Raw genomic sequence first — 7,529 nt, forward strand, 5'->3', positions numbered from 1 at the left:
ACTACTTAATCATTTCCAAAGTGTCACCCTAGAATTTTAGTAAGAATTACCCACAGGGCTTCAACTATTTTTTTTTTAATTTTACAAGATAATAAAAGTACTAAAAGAAAAAACAAGAAATGATACAAAATTTCACTAAACCAAAAAATAGGAATTAAATGATGGTTGCTATATTGCATGTTGTTGTGTTCAAATTAGTTGTTCAGATTATTAGATATGAACAGGGAAAACACATCAGTTGAAGAATGGATAAAAAAGGTGTGGTATATTTACACATTGTAGTATCGTTGAGCAATTAAAACAGGATAAATTTGAGTCTTTTGTCAGTAAATGGATGCAACTAGAGAATATAATCTTAAGTGAAATAAATCAGACCTGCATATGCAAACCTTGTATTGTCTCCTTAGTGTGAGGAACTAGACGTGGTGGTGTATGCCTGTAATTGCAGTCCTCGGGAGGCTGAAAATAGGAGAATCACTATGAGTCTGATCTATGTAGTGAGGTCATGCAGACCCTATAGACCCTGTGGTAAATACATAACAACAACAAGAATGAAAGATATTTGGAAGTATTTGAAAGGAAAGAGATACTGAGTTGAGGAGGAAAAGAGATGAAGTGAGCAAAAGAGATTTAGGTAGGTATGGCAACAGGATGGTTTGGACAACTATACTGTGCATTTCTGCTGGCCTATGGAAAGGGGCAGATAATACTTCATTTTGTCTCCTTTTTCCAATTGATTGTACTTTTTCTCTTCTTAATTTCTTACACATTTCTTTCTTTCTTTTTCTCTTTCCAATTTCATATGCATATACCTGGCAAAATGAATAACTGGTTGGAACACAACCCTATGTATTATGGTTGTCTGTGAAATTCATATTACTTTGTTAAGTGAAATTCTTTAGCACTTTTAATTTTTTGTTTTAATCCTAATTTGTACTCTCTTTAAAAAATAAAAGAAGAAAAAATATCAATAGACCAGCAGAAATCAGTAGTAAAATTATACAAGATATCCTGTATATATACATAAATATGTCTTGTTTCTTTTTCTTCCTTCCTTCTTTCTTTCCTTCCTTCCTTCCTTCCTTCCTTCCTTCCTTCCTTCCTTCCTTCCTTCCTTCCTATCTTCCTTCTTTTCTTTCATTTTTTCCTCCTTTCTTTTGTCTTTCCTTCATTCCAGTTTTTCCTTCCCTTTGAACAGATTCTTTCCCTTTCACAGCATCTATTGTGCCATTCAGATTTTATTTACTCTTTCAGGTTCTTACACTGGGGTTTACACACGTGGGTCTGATTTATTGAGCTTCTGAGTATAGTCTCTAGTTGTATCCATTTACCCACAAAAGTCTTGAGCTGATCTTTATCGCTGTGTAGTATTCCATTGTGCAAAAATATCACTTTTTTATCCATTCCTCAGTTGGTGGGAATTTGGGTTTTTTCCAAGTTTTAGCTGTGACAAATAACACTTCTATAAACGCTAGTGTACGTACATCTTTTGAAGTCCCGGTCACTTCTGCATCAGCGCAATTAGGACCAAGGTTCTACCTACCGTATGGACTCCTTAGGCAGCAGTCCGCATGCAAATCACAGCACACATCAAGCTTGCTTTTAGTCTAAAGCTATCACGCAGTCTAAGTTTATTCACAGAAGAATGAGAATTCTAAGATGAGTTGAATTCTTGCAAAAATGTGCTAAGTGTTTTGCATGAGTTACAGCATCCTATCTGCTCTGTGGAAAATAAAATTTTACCTCGTACTTTGTCTTGGTCTGTTCTCATGCCAAACCAGCAATGTGCGGGTCGTTCGTTCTTCTCACATTTACACGTGAAAACCGAACAACAAAAACGACACCATGTAAGCTGAGAGTACTGTCTGCAATCCTGTGAACTATCTACCGGAGCAACTGGAATCTTAATTATATTTCAGACGGAGAATACCAAGGTTCAAATGTCACTCTGCTTCCCCCAGGGGATTGCAACTCACACAGCCAAGATAATATTGAGAGAACAGCTCCCAACCTCACATAATTACACGCTAGGATCCACTTATTTTTCAGACTGCCAACAATTTTTACTTTTGGCTCACACACCCGAAAATAATCATTACAAGTCAGAAGGTAACCGAGCGGTAAGTGGGAAGACGTCTTAAATGTAGAATTGATTTTCCTCGCCGAATTGCAGATGCATGGAGACCACAGTGCAAAGCTAACTCCCTCCAGCACCCCGGATGAGAAGGCTGTGGGCAGGTCTGTGTTTCCCCAAGACTTTGAGCTCTTCCACACGAGGAACCTTGGGCAAAGCTCATTAGCAGCTCTGGGAGGGATGGAGTTGCCACAGTGCCGTCTTCTCTCCTCTAGTTCATTGGTGATTACTAGATGAGATGTGTTGTGCACATAGTGATTACAATCTGAAATAAAACTTCATGGGAGGAAGAAACAGCAAAAAGAGGGTATTGCATCATAGGTCTCTTTTCTGCAGAAAGGCAGGTGGTCCTTTGCAAGGGCTTCTTATTTAACTGCGATTGTTTTAAACCATGGTGAACATTTTTGGTGAAGGAAAAAGCAAGGTGATTTATGAGAACAAGAGTCCTAAAGCTTACAGTAATGACTCTAGAATTCCTCCCTTCAGGTAGAAAAGAAGGAGGAGCACAGGAAAGTGTTTAAAATTTACTTGCCTTTTTACCAAAGCATCTTTGAATACATGATGGTCACATTCTTCCTGAGCAGTTGGTCCATGTACACAACACATCTGTTTTTTCCTTTTCTTTCTCTCTCTCCCTCCTTCTTCTTCTTCTTTTTTTTTTTTTTTTTTTGCTGGAACCAGGGATTGAACTCAGGCCCTTGCGCTTGCCAGGGAAGTGCTTATTCCACTGAACCATCTCTCCAGCCCTTCTCCCTCCTTCTTCCACCATTGCTAGCTGCCTTATGCAAAAGAGCCATCTCCCTGTTCCCTACTATCATTTATTTTGCTGAATAACTTGTTTATATTTGGGGCTAAAAATTCCATAATTCTACTGAGCCTCCAGCTCTCTGTACACCACAAATGATCATTAGTCACTTCTGTTCCATGTGTTCTGTTTAAGCAACTATATTGGCACGATATTGAATCTTTTGCAATAAACAGACTAGAAAGAACTGAGCAGGGTGACACACGATAGGGCCCCAGTACTTGGGGCAGTGAGGCAAAACAATCTTGAATTTGAGCCCATCCTGCAACAGAAGTACACAGTCTTTAAAGGATTATATACTGTATAGCAAGGGTCCCTCTCAACGAGCAAACAAAGAAAGGGGGAAGCAGGTTTTGGGATGGCGTTGCACTGAACAGCCATGTTAATCCAGCCATTGTTTTCCCTGAGTGTACAGACGGCATAATTTGTAATGTATAAGTGATGAAGAAAGTGTGTTAATTTTAGGACATGTAGAAAAGTAAGTAGATACTAGAAAACATAAATACACGTGCAAGTCCAGGTAGAAATGGGTAATTTCCATGGCTGGACTCTGGATCGCTTTCCACATGTGAAGTTAGACACATGGAGAAAGCTAACCGCAGCGCGGTGAAACACTCACAGAAAGAAACTGCCTCGGTCTCTGATTTTGTCCTCCCTCACCTGTGCATCTGTTTCATTTTCTAGAAAGGCAGGAGGGAGATGGCCCAGTCACACACTGACATCTGCGCGAGTTATGCCCTAGATTTCAGTAAAGCTAGTGAGACAGAGGCTTGCTTTTAGCAAATCTCGGAGATTCAGCTACCACCGTTCCATTTACTGTGGGCTTAGGAGACATTTGTGAAGTGATTGGTTCTAGAATGCTGAGGATTATTGCCAAATTTACCTGCCTGCATTTTCCATGTTATCCCCACCTTATGAAAAGAGAAAGAAAAAAAAAACTGGGTTAATATTTACCCATCCTTTATCCTTCAATTTTCCTCCCAGTACCCAGGACTACTTAATGACAACTAGCAAATACTCGCTGCCAGTGAGGTGTAATTCATCGGAGTTTGAATTCATTTTAAAATGCTTTGCCCTCTCATTGTCTTTTCCCTTCTCAAATGCTTAAATCCCTCCCAACTCTGTTAGCTCTGACCTTTACAATTTAGAGATCATTTTTTTTCCCCCTGTGGAGACAGAAAAAGAATGTCAGGGTTGAACTCTGGTATGTCAGCCTCCCACCTGCTCTCCATAGCAAGCATGAGCTTCCTTATTGTGTGTTTTGTAACCCAAAACTCTACCCACAAAATACATTTTAATTTCCCCGAGCATCTCCCCTAAGCCTGCGATTCAGTGTTCTTGACTTTCCCTGACTATGATCCAATCGTTGCATATTTTTAAATGTTCTTTCAGTTGTCCCTGTCACCAGGGAACATCTTGTATTGCCACATGCTCCCATCAACCCCAGAAAGCTGTGACTCCTGTCAGGCTAGAGCACTGTCATCAGTCCCATCTTCATGCTAAGAAATGTCACACTGACACCGCACAGCACTGCTTCTTCCTATAAGCAACGTTGCATTTCTTTTTTTTTTTTTTTTCCTCCATTTCAGTATTTTTTCACTTTTCTTTGTGGAAAATATAAAATACATGAAAATAACAAAATGGCATAATGGGCTCTCCTGAACCTGCCAGGCTACCTCAAAAATTGCCTATGTTCTGCTGTTTTGTAGCAACCACATCTTTGGCAGTCACTACTCCTATAGAAGCACAGCCAAGGGGCCAGGGAGATGGCTCAGTAGAATAAGCGCTTGCCTGGCAAGCTCAAGGTCCTGAGTTCAACCCCCAGTTCCGCAAAAAAAAAAAAAAAAAAAGAAGAAGAAGCACAGCCAGCCTTTGGCACCCACGGGATCTACTTCTGTACCTCCAACCTACTTCAAGTCAAAAATATTGGGGGGACATGTGTCTGTGCCAAATCTGTGCAGACCAATTTTTCTGCTTTTGCTTCCTAAAACAAAGGATACCATTGACTGGCCACTGACACAGTGCCTATATTGTATCTGGTATTATAAATCATCTGGAGGGGCTGGAGAGATGGCTCAGTGGTCTAAAGCACCTACTTAGAACAAGCTTAGCAAAAGCATCAGGGACCGCGGTTCAATCCCCCAGCACCACATGCCAGCCAGACCTGCCCCCTGGTGGGCTGAGCTGCTCTCTCTCTCTCTCTCTCTCTCTCTCTCTCTCTCTCTCTCTCTCTCTCTCTCTCTCTCTCTCTCTCTCTCTCTCTCAAATAAATAAATAAAATTAAAAAAAATCATCTGGAGATGATTAGAACTATCTGAGAACATGCCCGTGTCCTACGGAAGAACATCAGCATTGCAAATGAAGGACTATTTTATAAGGACTTGAGCATCCTTCCATTTTGCCATCCATGGGGGAGGAAAAGAGGTGACTGCCTGCAATTGCTACCAGTTTATCTTTATACATGTAAAAGAACACCCCACAATAGTTAGCTACACAGTTTTGGTGAATGGGTACACCTGTCTAATCCAGAACCTTGTCACTGTGTACAGAACATTTTCACCTCTTCCCAGTTAATCTTTGTACAAGAAGCAGCCAGGATTTTGGTATGTTTTCTCTCAGCTCTCTTCTGCTAGCTCTGGCAGTTCACATGAACCAAAACAGCATAGAGAAAACTGTAATGTCTAGCACCATTCAATTCATTATTATTATGTCTGTGAGCTTAATTGTGCGTGGGAGTTGCCCCTCTTGAGAGTGTGGTCACATTGCACTGTACAAACACAGCTAGCTTATGCAGCCCTGTTGCACATTTGATTTCCTTCCCATATTCAACAGCTGCAAATAAAGTTGTTATGATAATTCCTGGATGATCACATTTCACAGATAAATATCTAACAGTGAAATCTCTCCCTCAAAAGGAAGGAGCCCTATGTGTGTTGGCCAGCTTTCCCACTGCTGGGACAAAACACCTGATGTCATATCTTGGTAGAGGAGAGGTTTGCTTTGTCTCGTGGTTTCAGAGCATTCGGTCCATGGTTGGCTGGTTCCAAGTCACAAACATCAGGGCAGAAGGGTTTGAGAGAAGAAAGCTATTTACTTGATGGTTTCCAGGAAAGGGAGAGGGGAGAAAGAGCCTACAGAGGAAGACATGAGGGACCAGATGTAGCCTCTGGGGTCCTATTTCCATGACCCACATTTCCTACACTACCTGCTCCCTAAGAGCCCATTCAGCTATGAAATCATCCAACCCATGAAGAGGTGAGAGTACTCACACCATAATCACCTCGTCCAGAGTCTCATAACCCACCCACATGGACAATGAAGATTAATTGACATGCTATAGAATTTTGTAAGAATTTGCTAAATTTTGATATGTCATTGGATCAGTTAATTAGTGGCTACGTGAGATCTCGTTTCTCCCTCAACTGTTCTGTTCTCAGTTTTAAACAAATTTAGCCTTCTTACTCGCTATGCAAGGCTCCCCTCTTTTGCATTTAATGACTTTCTTCCATGACTAATAATACTGAGCTCTTTTTCATGTGCTTATCAACTGTTGGTTTATCTTGTGTGAAAATTTGCTGCTTTGAATGAATGTTATCTACCCAGAAAATTTAAAAATAGTATTTTTCAACCTCACATCTTCAATGTTAACATCGCTCATGGCTGTAATGAAATCTTTGTATAGGGAATTGATGCAGTGTTATCTAAACCAGAATACTGTTGTTTCAAAGTACATTAACAGGTTAAAAAATATGGCTTTAAACAAAACTAATTTAAAAGGACATGTAGAGATTCTTGTCTTTCCCACTTACACTTATTCCCCATAACTGTTCATCCTTTCTATAGGTTCCCAATATTTCTTTATGCATGTGTGACTATATATTATAATTTACTTTTCCTTAGCAAGAAAGTAGCATTTGTACTGACTCTATTCTTGCCTTTAACTTTTCTTTTTCCCAGTAGCTTTGTGGAGATCTTAGATATCAGCTCCTATGACACTTTTTTGCCCTTTTTACAACTGCATCATATTTTATAGTCGGAATGTGCTCTACTTTATGTAACCACATGTATTTTTAAAGATTCCTCCACCCTCAAATTTATTAGGGCCATCTTTTATGACAGGGTTGTCAGAATTGCTTTCCAGTTTAGAATTTCCAATCAGAGAATCATACATAGGCAAGTTCTAAAGTGTGACTTCAACCTCAAACTTGAAATTAGAACTTTCCCAGGTAAAACTTCCGTTCATTCAGAGTAGGCTCTTGAGTCCTAAGGCACAATGATCCCAAGAACAATGGAGAAATATTCCTGTTAAACTTTCCAGGCTGTAGAATGCCTCACAGATATCCCTAGGTCATGTGTTGGAGGGATTCACAGAGACCAGCTCTAATGTCAGGAGCATCAAGATAAAAAGAGAACTTCTGAATGTTTCCAGGAAATGATTACTAATCTATGTGGTTTTCTGAACTGGAAGTGTTTCTCCCATCCCAGCTAGGTCCAGGGTCACTCAGATACACACAGAGCAAAAGGAGTTATGGGATGGAATTTAGCATTCACATCAACAGATCCTTGGAGATTTTTTTTCTTTTTCTTTTT

This window comes from Octodon degus, unplaced genomic scaffold (assembly GCF_000260255.1).
Source record: "Octodon degus isolate 3935 unplaced genomic scaffold, OctDeg1.0 scaffold00291, whole genome shotgun sequence".
Classification (NCBI taxonomy): Eukaryota; Metazoa; Chordata; class Mammalia; order Rodentia; family Octodontidae; genus Octodon; species Octodon degus.